The sequence below is a fragment of the Triticum dicoccoides genome, chromosome 5A, assembly GCF_002162155.2.
Source record: "Triticum dicoccoides isolate Atlit2015 ecotype Zavitan chromosome 5A, WEW_v2.0, whole genome shotgun sequence".
In the NCBI taxonomy this organism is placed as follows: domain Eukaryota; kingdom Viridiplantae; phylum Streptophyta; class Magnoliopsida; order Poales; family Poaceae; genus Triticum; species Triticum dicoccoides.
The window spans coordinates 511,734,871-511,761,037 of record NC_041388.1 but is presented as its reverse complement, the minus strand read 5'-3'; the positions used below and the strand labels follow the sequence as shown (position 1 = coordinate 511,761,037).

Below are 26,167 nucleotides of genomic sequence, written 5' to 3'. Positions count from 1 at the left end.
CTTTTAAAGCCCTTTATGTGGTGTCGCTCAGACGCCCGACTGTGGCATTTCTTTTAAAGCCCTTTATGTGGTGTCGCTAAGACGCCCGACTGTGGCATTTCTTTTAAAGCCCTTTATGTGGTGTCGCTCAGACGCCCGACTGTGGCATTTCTTTTAAAAGCCCTTTATGTGGTGTCGCTAAGACGCCCGACTGTGGCATTGCTTGTTATTTATTTCATAAATTTTAATACTACTATGTTATTACATATTCATAAATAACATGCTTGCACGCATCAGAGTTTTATTTATCTTGTGTGACTGACGTCATGAGCATAAACTACTTTCAGCACACCATTGTTATGTTGTACCTGTGTTCATAATGTTTGCGAGTACATTCAAAGTACTCACTGGCTTGTCCCTGGCTATTGTCTTGGCCAGATTTCTTGCACGGAGAGGAGCGACGCGATGACAGCCCCGGAACCTAAGCAACGATGATAGCAGCCTCGTGAAGATAGGAGTTAACCTGGTCAGCTGTTCCTGATGGGAATTGGAGTCCCATAGACGCTGATGATCCACATACCGCTTCCGCCATCAACCATTAGAAACCATTTGTAGTACCCACAGGCCAGAATAGTCTTGTACTACATATGTTGTATTTGCTTGGAGTTTCTGTATCAAGATGGTGCCTCATCAGCTAACAGTTATCCTGGGGCTAGTGAGCACAACGGCCATTTTCTGGAAATTAATACCCGGAAAACCGGTCGTGACACATGCTTCGTACGGTGTGACACCCTCAAGGCTGCGGGTGGGAGCTCTGTTCAGAAGGTACACTGCAGTTTTTACTGCCTCTCCCAAGAAATATGCAGGTACAGCCATGCTTTTCATTAGACATCTGGCCATCTCTACAACTGACTGATTTCGCCTCTCTAGCACGCCATTCTGTTGAGGAGAATAGGGCGCCGTGGTGTAGTGCTTCACTCCTTGTTCATTGCAATATTCTCTGAATTCAATTGAGTTGAACTCCCCACCACGATCGGATCTGAAAGCTCAAAGTTTGCATCTACCTTCAGCCTCTCCCATGACCTTGATTTTTCTGAACTCACTGTATGCCTCGTCCTTGGACCTGAGCAGTTCGATCCACATATAACGGTTGTAATCGTCAACAACCAGAATGAAGTATTTGTTGTCTCTTGGAGTTGGTGGCGTGATGGGTCCGCACAAATCTGTGTGCACAAGCTCTAGTGCCTGCTCTGCTCGATAAGAAGTTGCCTGCGGAAACGGGACACGATGTTGCTTTCCAAGTGCACACCCATCACAGTACTGCTCGATGTGAGCTATCTCCGGCATGCCTCTGACCATTCCTTTTGCAGACATGGTGCGTAGTGCTCTAAATGCAAATGCCCCATCCTTGCGTGCCACTTCCAAGTCTCGTCCTCAACCTTTGTCAGCAGGCACGCCGGCGTGTCAATGGTCAGCACCCCGGTGTACAGCCGGCTGCTAGTGCGCCGGACACGGGCCAGCAGGCGCCGAGACAGATCATGTATGGTCATCACACTACTCTGAATATCAACCTCACACACCCTTCGTCGAGCTGTCCAAGTGAGATTATGTTACTTCTCAGGTTCGGGATGTAGTACACTTCTGACAGAGCGCGCTGCTCGCCTCCTTGTGTCTTGAAAACCACTGAACCTCTCCCACAGATTGCCACATGTGACCCATCTCCAAACTTGACTGTCCCGTGCACAGATTCATCCAGCGTGGAGAAGCAACACCTTTCACCTGTCATGTGGCTGCTGGCGCCGGTGTCAAAATACCACACCCCGTCCGGCGAAGGAACGGGTATCAGCTTCTCTTCGTTGAGAAACACTTCCTGCGGCGCCACTGCCTCTGACGCAGCAGTGGTGGTGACCACGGCCATTAGAAGCCCCTGATCATGCTCATCCCCAGCACGCACAAGATTTGCTTGCTCCTACTTCCCTTGTTGTCCCTGTTTGTCAAGGTACGACCAACAATCCTTCTTCCAATGACCAGGCTTCCCACAGAAGTGACACTTTCCTTTCTTCTTTCCACCCGACCCACCAGCGCCACTGTTGCCGGCCGCAGGTTTGCCTCCGCCGGATGACTTGGTCTTGGTCGGCTGCTTGTTCTTGCCGGCGCCGCCACCACCGGACGATGAGCCGCCGCCCAGCCTATCATGGGCCAGCCACTCCTCATGAGTGAGCAGAAGGCGCCCGGTGGGTTGCGCACCATCGTCGAGGTCGTAGTGGTCCTCGCATGCAGAGAAACGTCCAACGAGTTCCTCAATGGACATGGTTTTCAGATCGATTAGAGATTCGATCGCCATGGCCATCGGGCGGTACTTTCGCGGCACCACTCGGAGAAATTTCTGAACGGCCTTGTGCTCGATGACGGGGTCACCATATAGCTCCAGATCGGCGACGAGGGCGGCGAGACGCAGCCCGAAGTCCTCGACGGACTCCCCGTCTTTGCAATGGAGATCCTCGAACTCCCGCCGGCGCACCTGCGCCTGCCTCGCGGGCGCGCTCGCTGCCCATCTGCATGGTCTTGATTGTCTCCCACGCCATCTTCGCCGTGTCCTTCGCGGCCAGCACACGCAGCATCTCCGGCGGGACGCCGGTGAGGATGATCTGCAGCGCGCCGGTCATCGTTCTCGTCGGCGGCGTCATCGATCACCGCAGTCCAGACGCGGGCGACCTGCAACTTAACTTGCATCACCAGCGCCCACTCCTGGTAGTTCGTGCGCGTGAGCATAATGGACGACTCGACTCCTCTCGCATGACGCGCTCCATGACGCGGTACTCGCCGCTGCCGCTGCCGGAGAGGCGCGCGAGCGGCGCCTTGGATGAGGGCGTCTTCGACGGCGACCTCGTGCCGCCCTTGTTCTTCCCGTCCGACTTGTCCCCGGACATGACCATGACGGATCAAACACCGCCGCCGCGCCAAGGATCAAACACCAGGGCTCTGATGCCAATTGTCGTTGCCGATGGGATCGAGAGGAGCGAGAGAGAGGTGAACACACGCGAGGGAGGAGACACCAGTATATTTTGTGCCGTTTGTCTGACAGCGTTTTCTGTTATTCCTTCTCTTAACTCAAAGCGATTACAGAGGCTAACTAACTCCCGATTGGCTGCTCCGGATCCGCGTACGTCGCACCATCCCATGACTGCATCACCAGCGCCATACTGACCGGGAGGTTACATCAAACAGAAAAACAGAAAACAAGCGATTGTGCAAAGAGCACGCCTCACGTCCTAGCTATGCATGTGCATGACTCCGTCCCATCGGACTGCATGCATGCCATTATTCTAAACGGCTAACTACGCTGGTGAGCTGAGCTTAGCTAGGCACAACACTCAGCGAAGTGGTCTCGCATGAGCATATCGTTTCCAATATCCCGATTGCGAGGGATGCAAAGACGACCCACTTTGGATTCTTGTCGCTTCCTTGTCTTCCGATCCTCGAGCTCCGTCATGGAGATAACCACCACAATCATTTGCTGCCGGTGGTTGTCGAGCAACGTCCCTACGTCTGAGCCATCACATGAAGATGATTCGTCCTAAAAAAATTGTTCACACGGGCTCAAATCCATCTACAATACGCACCAAAATTTGTAAAATTCTAGATCCGAGGGCGGCTTGGAGATGAGCAAATTGCATTACCGTGTTGAGGCAGAAGCGGTGTGGTGAGGTTGACCTGGGGCGGCGTGCGCCTCCAAGTCGGTGGGGCGATGGCGGCACGGTGGAGCACGGACTCAAGCCAGCGCTACCAAACTTGGTGCGGCATCTGATCCAAAATGAGCCGACAACCTACCACGGGGCGCAGCGAGCGGCGGTGACTTCCAGGGCGGTGGGAATCGAAAGAAGGTGGCCAGAATCGACGTAGGCACACGACGGTTGTTGGCTGGTGGCCGACGAGAAAGAAATTCGCGCAGACTGAAATAACCCTCCAGCCTAGGGTTTCGTCCAATACAGGGCATGGTAGCGTAACACGCGCAACCCTTCTATCTGCGGATTGGGGGGGATGGGGGGCGATTTTTCCGCACCCTTCAATTTTTTTTAAAGGTCGGGGTGGTTTGTGGTGTCCGCCTTGGATGCTTTTTTCATCCAAAACGGCTAATTAGAGGTGCTCTAACATTGTGCTGGGCCGGGTATCACTTGAAACAAGAAACATAACAAAAGAAGCTCCTCAAACACCATAAAGATGGACAAAATGGCTTACCTTTCCCTTGGATGATCCATTTTGCTGCTTCTTTGAAGACAGACAGAAACTTTGCAGCAGCAAATAATATAATCTGGTTTGTAGAGCAGAAGACATCTAGTCAGATAATTAATGGGATGTGAAAAGAAAATAAAGACCAGTACCTGCTTTTTGATTTTTTATTTTTCAAAAACAAAAGGGGCGGCATCCTTTTCTAAGGGCGATGACCGATGGAAGCTTGTTTGGAGACACAAAATCGGCAAGGGCAAATGCTCTGGACCCACCATCCACATAAATACATTATTTACACCATAGAAGGTCAATCCCCACGCGCATAGGAAGGAAAACAATGAGAATATCGGCTATTTGTCACTTGGAACACATGGCTTTGTAAAAGGGTCCGAATAACTGCCACACGTGTGGCGTCGACGGGAACCCGCCCGCACGCCTCGTGTGGCATGGACGGGAACAGGCCCGCACGACCACGTCCGCGCGCACAAACGCGCGGCCCGCACGTCCGTTCCGTGCCAACCCCACCCGCACTGCCCCGTCCGGGTAAGCCGATCCGCTGCCCGCACGACCAACCAGTTCCCGGTCTCCGATCCATCCCCTCCCTCGTCTGCCGCCATCGTTCCCCACCTCTCGAACCCCGACCTCCGTCGCCGGCCATCTCTGGTTGCCATGGCAAACAGAGCAGATCCGTAAGGCACTCCCACCTCAAAACCACACCCCAACCCTCCCCACCCCCAGCCCCAAACTCCAACCAAGCCCTCCGAAGACGATCATCTAAAACCCAGGTGAAAATCTCTCGATCTGAACCTTCTCATCCTTAAAAGCGAAAATCTCCCGATCTTGTGCTGGATCTATGCTATAGGGGGAGAACACTACATGGTTCAGTGTGTAGTCGCAATTGCCAGGCAGAGTACACCAGATCTGCCATGTACTAACGTTTGAAATTGACTTAATTTCCTAGTTTAATTGACGCAAGTAGTTGGGTACGAAAAAGGACGGTAGGGGCAAAATTTTGGAATGAAGAGGGCTGGAAGAAATTAATTGCCACTTGTGTATAACGACAGTTGCCACCTTTCGTTGTCAGTAGCTGCCACCTATTATGACCCGTCGATTGCCATCCATATCTTCTGTGTGCAAGCAGCAGAAGAATGCTATTCTTGTGGATTGTTGATGCCTTCTTGTTCATGCAGAGATTGAGAACACATTGGAAAAGAAGGGAGACACGGAAAGAATGAATCACGAAGGTGGCGCTGGTGATTGGGGTTCTCAAAGGCCAGAAACAGCCCCTTGGGATGCAACAGAGTACAGTCAGCTCATCTCTTCAGGGCCGTTGCTGCCACTACTGGAACAGTATGCAGTCGTAGGTATGATGTGTGCTATCAAAAAGAAGAGAATAGTTGCCATCTTCGCGACGATGAAGATGACATTCTACTTATGTCGTACACTGTCATTTTTTAGCAGGTTCTTATGACCAAAACACAATTAGGGAGGCCCCGTGGCAAGTTCACTCGCAAGGCGCTAACACTGACAAATGTACGGGCAACCAACTTCAACTAGCTTGTATGGACAATCAAGGTAATGTAAAAACGACAAAAAAGAGCGCATACTGCTGTGGACATGAAAAATGAACATGCAAAAAAACTAGCAAAAGGACTCACGACTTACCGCGGTGTGAAAATGCAGAGCCTTCGTGCAGCGCGTGGCATCAGGCACCGCCAATGTACCTGCCATCGACGTCATACACAGGTCAGTCCATAAAATAAGGTGAAGTTGCAGATGATCAATTAGCAGAAGGAGCATAGGTGGCAACTGCAATTGCCATGACTGGTCATCTGCAGTTGCCATGTATTAGAAAACTACATTTGACATCCCTGCACATCTGTTGTTGCCATCCATGGACAAATGTAGTTGCTAGGGGAGAACAACTGCAGTTGCCATGCCAGTGCAACTACATTTGCCATGTCATGGCACTGCAGCTGCCATGGAGGAACAACTGCGGTTGCCATGCTGATGCAAATACATTTGCCTTGCCAATAAAACTGCAGTTGCCACATCAGGGGCAACTGTAGTTACCGTGCTAGCACAAAATACAGTTGCCATGAATTTGACCAACCACTGCTATGCACACAGGTTATTACGCTGGTGGTACCCCAGCAAACGTCTCGTGGCAACGTTCACAAATTGCAGGTGGGGGCAGTCATTTTGGTCTCCTAGGCAACACGGGAATGTCGAATGCAACACACCAAGGTAAGGGAAAAAAATCTGAACCAGGAAAACAATAGTACCTTTGATATTTGAAGTTATTTGCATGCAAAAACAAACTAGTTGCCATGTTTGTTGAAACAATAGCTGCCATCACTGGACAGCTATAGCTGGCGTGCATGCCCACGCACAGACTAGTGGCTTGCTGTTTGAAAAATTGTCGTGCAAAATCACTCGTAGATGGTGTGGTCCGTTGCGATACACATGTTATTCAAACATAAAACTTAAATCTCGTACCTATTTTCCCTATCACAGGGCCTACAACTACAGTTAACAGCAGCGCAGGGACATCTACTGCGGGGAGCTCTGAGCGCACGGAAGACGCGTTCCACCAGCCAGCAGACACTCGTGCCGCAGACAATTTCGAGTCACAGTCGGGAATGGCAATCATTCCAGCAATACAAACAAGCACCCCTTTGAACACAATCACTGACAACACTCAATTAGAAGGAACTGCCGCCGATACTGAAGTGAATGATGAAAGTGACGATGAGGCAGAAGATGACGAAGATGGTGGGCAATCAGAGATCGTGGTACCTCAGCCACCGTACATTGGGCAGAGATTTGAATCGTTCGAGGAAGCAAAGGAATACTACCAGACATATGCAAAGTTCCATGGATTTGCGGTCAACACCGAGTACCATAGAAAAATTAGGAAAACTAATGAGTACAGCAGAGGTGAGATGAGGTGCCACAAGGCACGGAGGAACAAGAAGGTGAAAGGTGATGCGCCTGTCGTTCTGGAACGAAAAAGAGGAATCATTCTCAAGACGGGATGCCCTGTCCGGTGTAAGCTAAACGTAGATGGAACACGGTATGTGGTCACTGAATATTTTGACGAGCACAACCACAGTCTCATAAAGAAGTTCGACCTAGTCAAATTTCTGACCGCCCACAGAGGATTCACCCCAGTCGTAAGACAATTCGTAAAGCTGCTACATGACTGTAACGTCGGTCCATCAAGAATGGTCCAGATACTATCACTCATCCACAGCAAAAAGGGGAAGCTGAGTAGCATGCCCTACATACCGGCTGACATCACAAACCTATAGGCCAAGTACCGTAGAGAGAGCAGGCTGGCTGACATAGAGGCTACAATTGCCTACTTCGATGAGAAAGCAAAGGAAGATCCAGATTTCTTCAACAGGATAAGGTTGGACGATGAGGACCGTGCCAGGAACATGTATTGGGTGGATGGTGCTGCAAGGAGAGCCTACAAACATTTCCGAGATTGCATTTCGTTCGACGCGACGTACCTCACCAATATGTACAAGATGCCATGCGCTCCGTTCATAGGAATAAATAACCACAATCAGTTGTTGCAGTTCGGCTGCGGGCTCGTTCGGAACGAAGACACGGATGGGTACGTCTGGTTGTTCAAGACCTTCTTGGAGTGCATGGATGGACTTTCTCCGATGAACATAATAACAGACCAGGATTTTAGCATGCGTGCTGGCATAGAGGGGGTCTTTCCGTTGGCAGTGCATAGGCACTGCAGGTGGCACATAATAAAGAAGGCTGAGGAGACCCTAGGACCGTTCTTTGCTGACCGTCCAGAGCTGCACAAGGCATTCGAGCTATGCGTGGACCACAGCTTGACGGTCGAGGAGTTTGAAAGGAGTTGGATGGCCATGGTTGAAACGCATCAAGTCCAAGACAATGAGACGCTTGCTAGTCTGTGGGAGAAGCGAATGTACTGGGTGCCCGCCTACTTCATGCAGTGCTTCTTCCCTTTTCTACAGACTACGCAGCGCAGCGAGGGGTTCAATGCTGTGTTGAAGCGATACGTGAGCCCTGGCAACTCATTGCTACAGTTTGCCAAGCAGTACACAGCTCTGCAACAAAAAATTCTAGGTTCTGAGCTGCAGCAAGAAGCTACCACCGCGCTAAAGCAGCCGAAATTGCTAACGTACTTACCAATGGAGAGGCAAATGAGCAAGATATACACAAACAAGATCTTTAACAAGTAAGTCAGTTGCATTACGGTCTTATTTGCGCAAAAAGAACTAGGGCAGTAGCTGCCATATAGAGTGCAAATGCAGTTGCCATGATATGCAGTTGCCATGTTTAATGCAATACTGTTTGCCATGCTTACTCAGCTGCAGTTGCCATGTTTTGATGAAATTTCTGTTTACAATGCTTACTCGGATACATTTTTACATGTTCAATGAAGTGCAGGTGCCATGTTTAATGAACTGTACTTCCATTGGGGCATGTTGGTATGCAAATGCCAATGTCAACTGAAAAAATGTCATACTGTCAACACATATGCTGAATATACAAATTGCCATGTTTAATAAAATGCAACTGCCATGTTTGTTGAAAATGCAATTCCCATGTTTACTGAAATGTAGATGCCCATGTTTGATGCAATGTGCTTCCATTGGGGAAAACATTTTCAGTGTACTACAGTTGCCATGTCTGGTGTACTGCAGTTGCCATGTCTACTGAACTGCAGTTGCCATGTTCAGTGTACTGCAGTTGCCATGTCTGGTGTACTGCAGTTGCCATGTCTGGTGTACTGCAGTTGCCATGTTCAGTGTGCTATGTTTGCCATGTTCAGTATACTATGATCGCCATATTCAAAAACAAAAATCTATTTCTATTCCCATGACAGCATAACGTGCTACAAAAAAAAGGATCGCACGATAGATTAACATAAAGCACAGAAAACTTGCAGATTCTAGGAAGAAATAAAGCGTGCCAGCATGTTCACGGCTTTCTAGGTGGACGAACATACGTTCAAGGTGTGTTCTATTTTGGGCATGTCGGATTCAGAACCTGAAGACCCAGACAAAGGAAGGAACTACTTCGTGAAAGCCTCGATAGGCGAAGGCGAGTACTACTGCCAATGCTGCAAGTTCGAACGGGACGGCATTGTGTGTTGTCACATACTAAAAGTGATGGACATGAACGCTATGACACGGATGCCCCGCCATTTCATAAGGCGATGATGGACTTGGGACGCTGACAACGCGTTGGCGCCGCAGACAACACACGCGGTTCTGGCTGTGCTTGATGAGAGACCTGAGTCAACCATGGAAGCCGTGAGGCACGTAGTGCTGATAAAGAACTATGTTGAGCTAATTGATGAAGCGTGCAAAAGTGATGAGACAGCAAGAGTCACAGAAAAACACAGGAAGGCACTGAAAAGAGAGCTTGATGAGATCAAGAAGAGGAAAGCTGAGGAAGCCTTACACCGGTTCCCCCGCACATCAAGTGTGCCTTCATCGACGGGGCCATCGTCTGAAAACTCGGACATAGGATCTGGAACAGCAAGCACACAAACGCAGGTCAGGAACCCACCCCGTTCCATCACAAAGGGTCGCCCAAGAGAGATAAGGTACAAGTCAGGATTGGAGATTCAAGCAAAACACAAGAAAACGAAGAAAGCGGCGGGCAATCCATGAGCAGAAATTGGGGCATTGCGGCATGGTCCTTGTGGACATTTTGTTTTGTACCCTATACGATGAGATTTTTTGTTTTTAAAATTGGGAGAATAACTACTGAGGAACATCAAAAAAGGAAAGGAACAAATTCATTGACTGCAGAAATGCAGTTGCCATGTTATGGGTGCTTAATCTGCCATGTTATGTGTATTAAATCTGCCATGTTATGTGTATTAAATCTGCCATGTTATGTGTATTAAATCTGCCATGTTATGTGTACTAAAAATATGTCATGCTATTTTATACTAAAAATATGCCATGCTACTTTGTACTAAATATGCCATGCTAGTTGTACTGGAGCTGCCATGTTAGTTGTACTGGATCTGCCATGTTAGTTGTATTGTATCTGCCATGTTAATTATGCTTGATCTGCCATGTTGTTTGAACTGTAATTGCCATGTTAGCTGTGCTTAAAATATGCCATGGTATTTGAAATGACTATGCATGACATATATTTCCATGACAAATACCATGCGGTTTAGAGAAACATAGTGTGTTGTGGGCAATGTATGGAAAATCAAGTTGGACAAAGGCGGAACGTGCATAAACTGCAGCCAAGGTTGTGGCTGCATGATCAACCCTGCCCCCCATGCTAGCCGGTGCTACCGCATGTATGTTGAACTACATTTGCCATCTGTTTTAAAACATCATAGACGCAATCAAAAACAGCAAAATTGATGATGTATGTGATGAAACCATTGTAATAATGATAAAACATAAAAACATATGTGCATTAATGCCTAAAAATAGGTTCACGTCCACACATATATTATAGAACTACTGAAAATGTCGCTCACACACCACCACTACATAGTGGCATACGCTGGGTTGCAGTTGTAACATAGCACACAAACATAGTTTTCGACAATAACAACATAGATAAGTAGCTTACATTCCTCAGCAACAGAATGTAAGGTATGCGTCCGGTGTCTAACACCACATGATCACTTGTACTTCTTGTTGATTTTCTTGACAGCTTCCTCCATGAACTCGCGTGCTCCAGACCGCTTGTTGAAATCTTCGTTCGTCAACCAGTTCCACGTGTGGATTTTCCGGAGCTCAACAATTGTTGCAGCTGTGATAGCGGGGACGATTCTGCCTTCCCACTTTGCAAAGTATTCCAGCGCGTGAAAGCCGCAGTCCGTACTGCACGAGAAAAAGACTCAGATGAACACGCAAAAAAGGACAGACGTAGCAAAGATAGACTTCAATTCAGATGTGACAACAAAAAAGAGGGGTTTCATTGATGTAAACGGCACATAAAAGGAGGGGAAAAAGAAATTACGTGTTCCCTTGCTTCACAGTCGCCACATACTCAATCGGGAAATGTCTGATCTGGACCTTTGAATTTTCGTAGTGATGGTTCCATGTCTCTTTGAGGTTGTTGATGAAGAATTCGGCATGCGTAGTAAGATCTGAATCAGCTCCCGAACGGATTGAATCAAGCACCTCGAAGCATTGGTTCTTCAGGTCCAGACAGATCGCGTAATGGTGACCACACTTGTCGTGTTGGGCATGTGGTGCAAGCTCCTGGAACATGGGGAACATGACCTGCATTTAAAAAGAAATGAGAAGCAGAGTTCACATAAAAAGAAGAGCAGAGAGACAAAAAAATTAGAATCATGTAGGATGTTTTTTGGTTATGGGTGGGGGTAGTTGAAGGAAAGTTGCCGTCCATGTATGTACAAGATGTGCCGTGCATTTCGAAAAATCAAATTGCCACATGGTTCGCACGGGATGCACAAAACAAAAGAAGAAAAATGTGCATGGCAACTGTTGCCACATGAAAAACATCTGACACACAATCAAAAGGTGCAGAAGATGGCAAAAACCACACCACGTGAAAAAATAGTGTAGACAGGGGAGGAGTACTCACATATTTCTTCAGAAAGCTTGAATTCACCGTGCTGAGCGAAATTCTTCCTCAGAATTTTGTGGTGGAAGTCACCATCCCATATTTTGCATGTCACGCTGTAATGCATGATGACCTTGTCGGCGCACATATCGATGTGATTGTTGATGTAGTCGATCCCTCATGCAATTACATTCGTCGACATTTTACCGTTTGGCCTCACGGACTCGGCGAGATCACCCAGGTCGACGTACGTCGCTCCGCATTGAATGACTTCGGTTCTGTCCAAACATGAGCTGTATGAAAACGACATAACACAGAAGAATCATGCCTGCTAAGTAAAAATATATATGAAAGAACTAAAACGTAAGCGCATCATGTATAGGGAGTACGAAGAAAAAGATGAAAATGTTAAAAAAAAGAACAAAGCAAAATGAGTGATTATAGGGTGTGGTCATTTACGCTTTCAACTCCTTCATGTGCTTGCTGCTGGACCTCACATTTCCAAACCGCTTGATGATGTCGTACAGCTAGGTCTGTTCCTTAGTGGCCCTGAATTCGGGCTCGTAGTCTTCCGCGGGAGGTGCGTGAACTACCCTCTGCTGTCTCACAGAACCAGGGGTCGCGCTTCTGATGGTATCTTTAGTTGCCATCTCTGCAGTCAAGTTGGAAATTGATTGCCCTTGCCCTCGCGATGTCCTCCTCTGCAATGCTGCCTCCTCAATCTTGCGGTAAGCTTCATCAAGTGACGGTGAAATTTCCTCAGGGGTGCCTGCAATGATTCAAAAAAAAAGTGTGTTAGGATAAGGAGAAAGTCAGAAAACATATGGATTGTGAGGAAATAGGGTGTATGATGTGAGATGTAGGTAGAAAAAAGTGGGGAAATTGCCATGTGTGGTGCAACTACGGTGGCCATGTCATGGCAACTGCAGTTGCCATGCAGTTGTGATGAATTAGCATTCAGATGGCCTGTGGTTGCCATGTCACATCAAATGCAGTTGCCATGTTGTGTCAACTCCACTTGCCATGTGATTACTGTATAGAAAAAATGCAGAATGGTAACAAAAAAAATGCAGGTGACATGGTGTGGCAAATCCAGTTGCCATATGTAATGCACTATATTTGCCATGTGTCAGCAAATACAGTTGCCATGATGAATCAACTTCAGTTGCCATGTGTTTACCCAAATGTCAAAATGCAGCATGGCAACAACCAAAAAAAATGTAGGCCATGGTGCATCAAAATCCACTTGCCATGTCATCACACCGTAGTTGCCATCGCAAGTGAGAACACCCCGAAAAGAATATGATTGGGACAAAATTCAAACTACAAAAGATGTAGACACGAAAATCGTAAGGACATGACAAGTGTACCTTGCACAATTGGCTCCGCGAACTTGACAGCCTTCCTGCCCTCGACCATTGGCTGCGCCATCATTGCAGACGTGCCTCCTGGAAAAGCAAAGGCAATTGGCATAGGATCATGCACCACCGCTTGGTCTTGACTTATGCCAAGGCTGACGCTCGGTGGGGTAAATGCCATTGGGTGCCTCTCATTCCTACTGGCCGGACCACGAACGATTTGCGGAGCAGAATCCAATGGTGAAAGATCAACAAACATATCTAAATCGGCCGCTACAGAATGTTCGGGCTTGTTTGCAGGGCGGGGCGTGTTGTTAGCGGTATCAGCAGCAGCTTTCATGGCAATCTTCTTGTTTGGGCTGTAGGGGACACCAACATTGACTGGCAGCCTGGAAGTGCGCAGATTTATGTTGGGGATTTCCACTGCGGGTAAAGGCGCAGTCTGCTCCAGCCGTTCACCTGCGTCACTCGTGCCAGACTTGACAACTGCATCAGTTGTGCTCCAGTCTTGCGGGTTCTCCATCACATTGCTTTGGGCGGTTGGTGGGAACAGTGTGGATGCAGGAACATACCCAGACTCATCTCTCGTGCTCCTAGATACAGCCGGTGCATCGGGTATGACTGTTGGTTGCTTACGGGGGCTGCGACGCCTAGGTGGAAGACCAGCACGCGCCACGGTAACCTTAGCAGTATCTGCACCGACAGGGGCTGGAGCTGTTGTGCCAGGACTCTCACCTGTAGATGGCATATCCTTATGAACTGCCGCCTCAGTGGCTTCTGTCATGGACACAGGTGTGCCATCACGCACGCGCTTGGAGTCAGTGTCAGAAGAGCGGGAATCTTCCTTGCCTATGTTCGTCTCGGGAGCGTCCACTTCAACACTTGCTGATGGGGTGGCGTGGCTCACTGCGGCATCCTTCATTGCCAGAAGAGTTGGCAATATTTCAGCTGTCCTGGCAGATATCGACTCATCACTCCCCGATGTATGGATGCCTGTTGTTCTAGCCTGGGCATCCGCAGCCGGCAGAGATGGTCGGCCACTTGCATCAGAGTTGGTGGGAGCAGTCATCGGTGCAGCAGCAGTATTGTCGCCGGGTGCCTCATGTACATTTGAGTTGCCCCCCGTTGACAACTTTGAATGTAGTCGTTCAAGCGGATCATTGATGCTATGCTTGGCCCCGCGCGTAGTAGTCTTCTTCACCCTGCAAAAAGAAAAAAAATCACATGAGAAAGGTTTGAAAAAATGAGCAAAAATATGTTTTGCAAAATGGTAGAAACCTTAAAGTGAATGAAAAACAAGTGGAAAGTTGGTAGTTGCCATGTAATGGGAACTTGAGTTGCCATGTGTCATGGTTAGCAGTTGCCATTCAGCAGTAGTTGCCATGTTAGCAAATTGAAGAATGAAAAAATAGATGTATGTTCTGTCAGGAATGCAATTTGAAACCTGTGTGTGGGATGAGCTCACAAAGCCATAGGTAAAAAATGGCAGTTGCCATTAGGTAGAGGGTTAGATGCCAGTTGCCCTAGATGACAGTTGCCATGTAAAGACCAAATATGAGTTGCCGTAAACTAAAAAAAATGAAGGAAGAAATCATTTGGGGGAAGAGAGGTTGCCGCGTGGGTGATGGTGACAGAAGATCATGTGACAAAGCTGAACAAATAGCATTGGAAAATTCAAGGAAAAAAACAATATGTAAATGAAAGCACATGGATGAACATACTTCTTGACTGGCTTCCTCAGGTCTGGCAACACAACAGGATCCCCGGTGTTGGTCATCGTCGTACGAGGAGACGACCTGGTGGAAGGGGTGTCACCAGCAATGGGGGCACCTTTGTTCAAGCGAGCAGAAGCACGGGTTGGCGTTGGCGCCTGTTTCTTTGTAACTGCTCGTCCACCAGCGGTCGGCTCGCTGCAAATAACAGATGGAGGGAAAAAGGCAAGGTGGCAAATGTCAGACAACAAACCCGTTGCCGCGCTTGACAAAAAAAAGTGCAAAGAAAATGGATGAGATTGTTCCAAGAAAATAGACACAGCGGAAAACTAAAATTGAAAGTCGAACCTCCTCCTGGCAGCTACGGGATCGGTCTTAGACTTCTTGCCATGAGAACCCTACCCAACATCATCTGTATCCCTCCCCCTCCTTGATGGCAACACCCCCTGGCCTCTCGCAGCCGTCTGTTCTTTCACTTTCTCCGGTGGGGGGGCATCTGTTGCATCCTTTCCCCTGTTGCCGCCTCTGCGAACTTCAGCTTGTTCATCGTCATCCGTGTCCTGATGCACATTTTCCATGTCGTCGTCGTCATCCTTGCTGAGGCCAGCGTCTCCATCTACATCATCTTGTGTGTCGCCAGGCTCTTGGGAACTGTTGTAGTCATACCGGCCACGGCAACCGGTTGGCCGATGTGTACGTTCTGGGACAAATGAAGTGAACTGCCTCGCAACCGCGTCGCTGTCAGAGGCACTGAGGGACGTCCATCCCTCAACCAACTTCCCGAGCAATCCGGTCATTCCGGAAGCAAACTGCCCAATTAGATGCTCAACTGGTGCCCTCGCCTGTCCACGAAAACAAGAAGCATCAACAACAACCGTATTGAAGTCACTTGCGCAACATCAACATGTAATCCACAACAAACCATGGATGTAGACATTTTGATTACCTCAGAAGGGCAAGACGGAGCTGAGTGCACGTCCATCCACTTTCCAAATTTTTGAGGCCCCCCAAACACGCTGTAGTCTATAGCATGATTGGCCATCAGCTATGAAAAACAAAAAAAGAAAAATGTAAGCATGCCTTATAAACCACGGAGGGTTGCGTCATGTTAAATTTGTAAGCATGCCGTGTGAAAAAGACATAAACAAAAACTAACCTGTAGTTTTCCATACGTGCCATCAGTTGCCCTGTCTGCGGCAAGCACAGCCTTGACAGCGCTGATGGTCCACGCAGAAATAGCAAACTTGTGCGTAGACGGCGGGCCTCCTACCCCAGTGAAATCCACGGTGGACAGATCAAGACAGTCGACATACATGAGCTGATTTAAAACAATTTTACAAAGAAAAGAAAATATCAGTTGCCATCATGGGTACTTTGTAGTTCAAAAAAAAGAGCAGGATAATGTATGATCCAACGATAATATGTATGTGCTAGTTACCATCAAAGTGTGATGGCAGTTGCCATCCTACTGTGATAGCAGTTGCCATGCTAATATAAAGGCAGTTGCCACATTGTTAGTATGACAGTTGCCATGTTGTCATTATGGCAGTTGCCACATTGTCACTATGGCAGTTGCCATCTTGTTATGGCCAGATTGTCATGCATGAATAAAAGTGTGTTATAAACAAAGAGTTCACACAGAGATCTGGTAAAAATAAATACCATTAAATGCAGGCGACAACCCTTCTGGTACATCTTGTTTTTGAAAGCATCATGGAGAAAGTCGGCAAGAAACTTACACCAGTTCATATTCTTCACATTTTTCAGATTCGCCTGCACCACACAAAATTTCAGGGCAAAATAGTTTGTCGCGTCAGAAATCAAACGGAAGAAACGCAACGAAAACACTGGCAGTAGTAAGTATGGATCATTCACCAGGATGGGGAAACATTTGTTGCTTGGGCAAAGAGAAGTGGTCGGCGCGAAAACAGCTGAGATGAGATACATGAGTAGCTTCATCTTGAAAACTTCTCCGTGCGTCGTCATGGCCTGCAGCGAATCTGCCAGTACAGACGTGTTCGGCATGGACTCCAATCCAGGAAACAAACGGGCGAATAGCTCTTCCTCGATCTCATTATTGACCTCGTACGGGACTTTGATATGTCCACGAGGCACACCCAAAGTGAAGAACACGGATTCCTCATTCAATGGAAGTCTTCCCCGTCCCGGAATCACGAATTCCCTGGAGGCGGGATCGTATATCTCACCAAGCCAGTCGCATACAGGGTTGACAAGTTTCATGCACCGGACATCCATCAGAACCTGCATACCCATCTCAGCAGCAGCTCCCTTTTGATCGTCAGTGAATTTGTCAATCAACACAGTCAGACGTTCCTGGGAGGCTCTGTTGCGAATACATTTCTTCTTCTGCGAAAAACAGACACAAAAGTGTTGAGCTGTTGCCATGTTTTTGCAATGTCATGAAAATTTAGTTCATGATGGACGACTGCAAAAAGATCTAGGTGCCAACAAATAACATAAATCAGGAGGAGGGGGCGGGTGTGCGGACAGTTACCTCATCGCCCTCTTTTCTCCGTCCAGTTGCCCGGTTACGTTGAGGTGGATCCATGAAATCGTCGTCATCATTTTGATGATCGCCACGAGCCATTCTGCTGATGTAGGAACAAACCAAATTGTTAAGGGCGAAAATGTAAATGCAATGGGTAAGCATTTGCCACCTAACAGAAAAATGTCAACTATTTGAATGCAAATGTGGTTGCCATATTATGCAGCCAGTTTGCCACACTGTCATATCTATATTGTGGCAACAGACATTGTGTTCACATACTATATTGCCACATGATTATACAATCCAAGTGGCAAACACGCACACTCGATGTGCACATTAGTTCCGTCCAGTGCTACCAATTGTGGCAACTATCAAAGTGTGGAAACTGTCACAAATAATTCAGAAAAAAACAGGTCTCACAAATGAAAAAGCATGTTTGTGGTTACTATCATGTAAATTCAGCAAAAAATCCGTTTGCCTCGTGGAAGAGCGTGTGTGTGGCAACTATCTCATTCATTCAGTAAAAATTAGTTGCCCCTGTGTGTGAGCTTGAACACATTTGTGGCAACTATGACAGTCAGTTTCAGAAAATATGTTGCCGCAAAAGAGAACACATTTGTGGCAACTGCCACATTTGTTCAGGTAGTTTAGTTGCCACACATTTGTTCACGTTCAGTCATACTGCCATAGTTGCCACATTCAGAATGCATATTTTTGTGGTTACTATCATACAAGTTCAGCAGAATTCAGTTTGCCACATGGGAAGAGCATGCGTGTGGCAACTGTCACAGTTGTTCAATGAAATTAGTTGCCCCTATGTGAAAGCTTGAGTGTGGCAACTATGACAGTCATTTTCGGAAATCTGTTGCCACAGAGGAGAACACGTTTGTGGCAACTACCACATTTCTTCAGGTAGTTTAGTTGCCACACATTTGTTCACGTTCAGTCATACTGCCAATTTCGCCACATTCTGCAGTTTCAAACCCAAAACTAAACTAGATCTAGGTTTCAATGGCAACTACTTCGACCTCAAAATCACCCTTACAATTCTCGCGCGAAATGACTGCAACCCCAAATTTCGAACCAATGCGCACCAAAACAACCTGGCGGACAACTCTCAAATCCAAATGCAAGACTAATGCGTGCCTCCGAACAGGCATAACCTCACCGACGATGCCGCCGCAGCGACGACGACGAAACTGCCCACTCCCACCAAGCAACGGCAGGCACACAACTACGGCGCCGGCGGGAACGCCGGCGCACCGCCGAATCGCCGGAATCTCTAGGAATCGGATCTAGAAATCGAACAGGGAGGGAAAAGGGGAACAAAATCAGGGAGGGGATGCAAGAGATGAAGCGAGCATTACCTTCAACCCGCACGCATTCCGGCGATGCCGCTCCGCTCCGGCGAGCACCACCGACGGCCCTGAACACCGTCGACTGTTCTGCCTCCGCCGTCGCCTTCTCCTCCAGTCGTTTGAAGTGCGAGTGGGTTGTGCCAGTAAATGCGTCGCGGGGGTGAGTGAATGGAACCGTGAGGGAGAGGGTGGAGGGGTGTGCGACGTGTTTGACGTCAACCGCGGTCGGAACGTGGCGTGCGGGCGCATGGCAGTTCCACCGCATGCCTCTCAGTGGCAACCGCTGACCGCGGGATGGCAACCACCATGCGGGCGAACCCACTCGCACACCGCACACGAGACTCGTCCTACGTGGCGCCGAAAACCAGCCCTTTTGCTCCAAGATTCGTGCGTACCGAAGCCAGCAGCGATGCTTGCGTGTGGACGGAGTGGTGAACGCCCACACGTGTGTGCGTTAACATTTCCGTTGTAAAAATGCCACTCTTAAGATGGACGTCACAAAATTGCCACCCAATTCATGGGAATCTTGATTACCATGCCACTTTCCCTCTTTTTTTACACACATCTGAGAAGACCAAAAAAATCTTTGGATGTGTACCCATACCTAATCGCATCATGTAGGCCGGCAGCTGAATTTGCTTTGTTGCGCTCGACGGCACTAGCCTAGCCTAGGAAACAACCAAGAACACAGACCGTAGGTGCAGACCGGCTACCTGTCGCAGTCAACGCCGACCGCATAGACATCGTCGACGTCAACCTCCTGGACATCGGTGGGGTCGATCACCTAGACATCGCTCGTTGGAATTTGTCACTGTTGTTGATCGCCTGGATATCGCCAGGACGCTGCCAATCCCCTGGAGGCCACCCACCCTAGTTTCTGGTTGGCCGAGAGAGACATGAGGGATGTATTCCTTCCCGATGGTGTACTCGCGCATGCTAAACCCAGCTTCTGTGTTGGTCCCGCGGTGGAGTGGCTTGGGTGATCGAAGGCTGGTGTGAGTTCTCCTGCGACCCTCCTCGGCTCTCTTCTGATTAGGTGTGGGTGGTATCGATGTGAAACAATGTGGGTGGTGAAAACCTAGCTTTCCCACCCATGCAAATGACCTCATCCTACCTATCCGCCTCCTCCTCATCTTCCTTTTCCTCCTCCTCCTCCTCCTCGCTCTCTCTCTCTCTCTCTCTCTCTCTCTCTCTCTCTCTCCCGCGTACCATCACAGACTAGACATGCATCGCTCCTCCTCCTCCTCCTCCATGCTGGCTTCTCCACCTCGCCTTCCTCCTCTTCACCGTCATCTGGTTACAGACCGGGACTAGGGCGGCAAGGTCTACCAGGCTGAGGTTGGACACCACGGAAGGACCATGGTGAGAGAAAGTCAGCTCAGATAAAACGCGATGGACTGCACAGAATAGAAGGGTGAGAGGAAGTCAGCACACCGCAATGTACGCGAGGGACTGCGCAGCTGCGGTTGGATCGACCTTGTCAGCCGGCTCCACAACATGAGCCGCCCACCAGCCGGCGGCTCAATCGCCACCTCATCGCTTCCAAACACGAGTGGATCACTTTTCCAATCCTGTGGACAATATGCTGGCAGCGACTCGTAATCTTCAAGCGCTCCCTATCACGGGAAACATCCAAATTGAGACTGATGCCAGGAATTACATCGAGATGTTGAAGACTGCGGTCACCCAATAGGCACAATACTCCTATAGTCGAGACAAGGTTCACTCTACTCCCTACACTAAAAAAATATACTTCCATGATGATACATGTTTTTCACAGTAGGTCACCGTTTTCTGTCATGCATGTACATCCATAACGATTTTATGGCAGAATCAAGATAGTCATATCTGTGCTGTCGTAGAAGTGTTCCATGACATTACCAAAATTATCATCACGGAAGTGTCCACTTTCATGACGATAAATCACGCGTCATAGAAGTGCTTTCGTCAAGGGTGACCGACATGTGGCATCCACAGTAACGGCTCGCCGTTAAGCTATCGGGTCCAGTTTTCGATCCGATAACCCGTTAACAGCCCCGACCAATGGGGATTTTCCACGTGTAAAATCATCATTGGTTGGAGGAAACACGTGTCGGCTCACCGTTGGGACAGATGTCATCCACTCATTGGACCGAAAGCTCCTATGATATGTCGACACGTGGCACGGCCCAATAGGGGCCCATTCCTGTGAAAAGTTCGGCCCGTTTGACTTGGTCAAAAGGTGGCGGGCCGGCCCACGGAAAGCATGTTAACGGCTTGTTCGCATATAGCCCTTTTATAGCCCGCTAACCCAGGGCCCGTTACGACCTATCCGAATTAGGCCCAATAACATTATCTGGGCCATCCAATATGATTCCAACCCGTTTTAACTCTGGCCCATGTATGTCCCATGATGTCTTTCGGCCCATATGAGGCCCTTTGTAACTCTTGGCCCATTAGCGACCCGTAGTGAAACTGACCCGTAATGAACAGTGTATCACTTTATACCCATTAACGGCCCATTATTCCATTGGGCCGTTTCCAGCCCATGCTATCTTTCGGCCTTCTCAGGGCCCATTTATTCTTGGGCTCATTTCCAGCATTTGGTTACTTACGGCCGTTTCTATCATTTTCTACTTGTGGGCCAAATTCAGCCCGTGGTTACAGTTGGCCCATTTGTGGCCCGTTAATACGTTGGACCGTTTTCATAGCGTCATCAAATACGGCCTATTAACGACGACCCGTTATGGTCGGCCCATGAACGGACTATTCCAACTCTAGCCCATTTCCGACCATAATGCGGTCTGTTATTGTCCCGTGTTTGGCCAATCGATCATACGACCCGTATAAGGCCCATTGATGATACAGACCGTAGAAGGCCCATTGTGTCTATGGACCGTAGAAGGCCCATTGTTTCTATGCCCCGTAGAAGGCCCATTGTTTCTACGGCTCATAGGAGGCCCAGTGTCACTACAGTAAATATGTAGCCCATGGTTATTGTGGCCTAGTTTTAAAACATATGTTATTGCGGCCACTAGCAAACGGCGGAAAAAGAACTGCACTCACTACAAGCAAACAAATAAACAAGACAATAAGGAAATCAATAAGCAAGCAACTTACGCTAGGCTATCATGGCTATTACACATATTATATCCACTGGGCATCATAGTTTGCCACCAGTGCAAATAAATGCACCGACAAAAGAATATACAAAACTGAGAGCACTTCAGAAGGCACTAGGCCTCGCCAGGACGGGCCCCACAAGCAGCCGAACAAGCTGATGAGACCTCAGTTGTGTCAACGATAGATGCTTCATCCCTAGCTGTATGGCACCATAGTGCGCAAGGCAGTCCTCTGACATCTTCATTACATCTTTGACTTCAAGTCGGAGCTGAGCTGAAGCAAGCCTTTCCGCTTTAAGTTGAGATTGAAGAAGTCAAACTGATTGAGGCAACGACTGCACAGAGATTGTCTCACTCCTGCTGGTGAGTAGCTTCAACTCACTGTCTTCATCAAGACAACACCTTGGGGTCATCTCGCTGTTCTCAAGATGGTTTGGCTCACTATCTTCCCTAAAGTTTTGCCTGGCATAAGAGATACGACTCTGAAAGAGAAACAAGGAGACACGTAACAGGTTTCACAATTATATAAGCAAATAAATGGATCTGTTCTGCATAAGGAACATGTTTTTGCAACTACAATTTAAAACTGGTAGTTGTTGCAAACATCCAATCAGATGTAAACAGCAAAGTAAATAGCATTGGAGGAAATGATGCCTATCCAAATCGATACTAGAACAAAGTTTGAAGGCTTGGGAAGGATGAATCTACATTACATGTTAACACGGGCTAGACAAAGCCCTTCTCCATGTTGATGGAAGGATAATTCAATAAATTCCCCAAATAAAATTCTTTATACGCATTGTCATTATTCTACATTTTGCAAAGAGTAAATATAGATCAAATAATATATTGGAAGAAATAGAGGATAATGAAGCTTAGCTGCAGACTGATGATACATAATTAAATAGCATTTAATTAAGTACAATGTTACAAGGCAAAAGGGCAAGAGGTACTGACAAGAGCAATGTAGAGCCCAGTATTGTTGTGAGATCGTATGATCCTTTGAGCAAGGAGATTCATCTGAAATTAGTTTTCATACAAGAGAGAAGGTAAGGCACATGCAGAAATTTAGGAGTTCAAATTTTGAATTGATATCATAGACAGTACCTGACACTAGGCTCTGAGCAGTTCTAATATGGGTTTGGCCACTAGAGTAGGGGTAAGGTGTGGTACAGTTGGGCCTATGTTTTCTGTGGCTGCTGATCTATCTGATTTAATAGGTATCACTACCTTTTACAAATACCTAGTTTGTACTCACTAAGGATCTGCACTCACCCTATTCCTTTTGGACATCTATTACGACAGAACAAAATTTGACTGGAAAATCATAGTATGATGACACGTGGAATAGGTACAGAAAATGGATAGGTATGGCATATACTCATATATGATGCTTAAACTAAGCACATGGTGTAACAAAGTAGAAGTAATGCAAGAGGTCAGATGCAAAATATGTGCGACCAATACAACCTTGCCAAGTTAGAGCAAGCACCTTGATGGGGGAATAAGATAGGTCATCCTCCACCATGCCAAGTTTGTTGGCTAGTGGATTGTTCCGCAATATTCCTCTCGTGCCGCCATTCTCATATTCACTTTGATAATGTTCAATACCTGACATGCATGAAAACATAAAAACAAGTGAGATTATCTTTGTAATGCAGAAGTGATTCTAATCCAATACCGCCTCCCTGTAAACCCCTTTGTGCTAACTCTACAATTCTTCTAAAGATGCCATGCATGCTGTAATTTGGTGTGTGCATTAATATAATGTGGCCTACTACTCAAAATATGAGAGCTCTAGAAGTGATGAAACTTCGCAGATGACAGTTTCAACATATAGCAAAGAAGAACAAGTCGACTTGACCTAACAGATTCAAAATATACATAGGGAGAACAACTCGACCTGACCAGCCAACCGCAAGAGAAGAGGATCATCTTAAAGAAGAGCAGAAGAGCAAGCAGATTGAAGATATTACAAGTCTTTGTATACAATGTCGGCTGGCCACCCATGAACCAGAGCGCACAAAGAAATACTATTCCATATGTGGCTCACATTCATTTCAAAACTAATGTAGGAACATTTAGCTGACCAATTAAACATCTCTAAGTTTTACTAATATCATCATAATATGATATTTGAATTTGTACACCTAAGCTTGTTTAGCTCGATGGGTGGAACAGTGCTATTACGACATGAACCACATAGGCTGATCATGGTCATCATAAAATGGGGAAACCGTAAGCATGATGAGTATAGTGTTGACCGTGGGAGTGGGATGGCAGATCTGAAGCTGCAAACCGTGCAAAGGGTAGTTAGCAACCTATGTTTTCTTTGAAATAACAACTAAGATTTGGTATGGACAAGAAAGTACAATCAACAAGTGACAAAGAAATGCAATTCTGTTGTCTCTCTATATGTCGCGACATGCATTTGGCAACTCAAGTGGGACCTTTAGCTAACCAATTAAATGTGTTTGTTAACTAATATCAGTATCATATCACAATCATATTTGAACAACTAAGCTTTGGAATTTTGAGTTTTGTGTTGTTTAGCTTGAAGGGTGGAGTAATGCTAGTACGACAGAAAGCACCTCATAGATCATAGTAGAGTAGATAAAAGGGGAAAACCCTAAGCATCAAGAGTAAGATCAGGAAAGTGGAACTAGCTGGACTAGTGGGTGGCACAGATGCTTTTCGAAACGAATATAGGAACATTAGGTGACCAATTAAACATCCTCTGTTCTAGTGATATGAGCATCATATCAGATTCGTATTTCAACACGTAAGCTTTGGGTTGAGGTCTTGAGGAGCAGTGCTAGCACGACACAAAGCACCTATGATGATGGTAGTGAATATAAAGGGGGGAAAACCATAAGCTTTACGAGTATAGTGACCGTGCCATGGCGGATTTGAAGGTGCAAACCGGACAAAGCTACGTCGCAACCAATCTTTTCTTTTAACTAGCCACTACGATTTGGTACGGACAAGAAAAGTACAGTAAACAAATTACGATCTATTTTCCGGGTGAGATCAATAACTTAAGCACATATGGAAGAGTACCACCTCTCTTGCGATGCCGTGTAGACCTTTGCTGGTACGTTCAGGGTGCTGCTGGTGCGATGGTTGTCGGTGGCGGGGGAGAAGACTTTAGATGGCAGACGGACGGGTCAGGGGATAAATCCTATTGCCGTGGACGAGGCGGTCGTAGGAGCAACAACGGCAAGGTGGACAACACCACCGATGAAGCGAGAGGAAGCGATGACAGGATCCTGGTCCGGCACCATGGATGAGAGACGTCCATCTCTTGCAGTGGACGACGGGGTAGGGGTAGCGGCTTAGGCAAGGTGGAGGATGGGGTGGCGGACAGAGGAGGCTGGCCGCAGTGGGGAGATTATTGTGGCGCCAACGGTGTATGAATGGGGAAATGGAGGGGGAGGGGGATCTCAAACTTTAGGATGCGCTTGTCTGAAATGTGGGAAAGTTATGAACTTATCCCCCGTTTAAAATTTCGGACATCACATCGGTTGGGGATAGGACGGTAATCTCGCATCTCCCAAATATTTGCCGGTAATGATTTCAGGCAAGGTGAGGGTGTTTTGCCGCCCACGGTTGGCGCCCACGGTGTATTTACGGGGCTGACAAGTAGGGTGGTTGTGTCACGTCTGAGGGAAGTTACACATCTGCCCCTATATAAAATATTAGCCTACATCGATTTCGGACGAGGAGAGTTTGTTTTGCCGCCCATTGTGTATGAATGGGGAAATGGAGGGAGAGACACATGTCTTTCGGACGAGCTTGAATCAAATGTGTTTTTCCGCCCACGTTTGGCGCCCACCATGTCTGAATGGGATCAGAGGCTGTCGTGTCACGTTTGATTAAAGTTACTAGTCTACCCCTATCGACAGCAGTGTAAATCCGGTCGATAAGGATGTCAAGTGTCAGGGGTAGACAGTAATTTCCATCTCGCAAACACTTGCTTCGGGCAGCCCACAAATTATAGTGGGTGTTTAGCCGCTTCGCTCAAAACTTTGGAGAATTAGCATTCACGTTTGCCCTGGGCCCTGGCAACTAAATTCAAATCCAATTTGTATCCGATTACAAATATCCACAGATAATTCTATGTTTTGTTATTTATTTCTTCAAAACCACAACAGTGATTTATTCCACCTTTATATATGATTATGATTTAGAAATGTCGTGCTCTTCGAATTCAGTAGGTTGGATACACTTTGAGTCAAACAGTTATTTCATCCAATATAATACGCTCACACGAAAAATAGTTCACCTTATGTTAATCATACAAGTACTAAGGATTACCTCACCTAAAAAGTTCGGATCAATACAACAGATGGAC

General features: G+C 47.3%; 1 pseudogene; it reads left to right on the top strand.

The window, feature by feature from the left end:
• Positions 1-2,787: 2,787 nt before the first annotated feature.
• LOC119299818 lies at positions 2,788-9,761 on the top strand (annotated as a pseudogene).
• Positions 9,762-26,167: the final 16,406 nt, after the last annotated feature.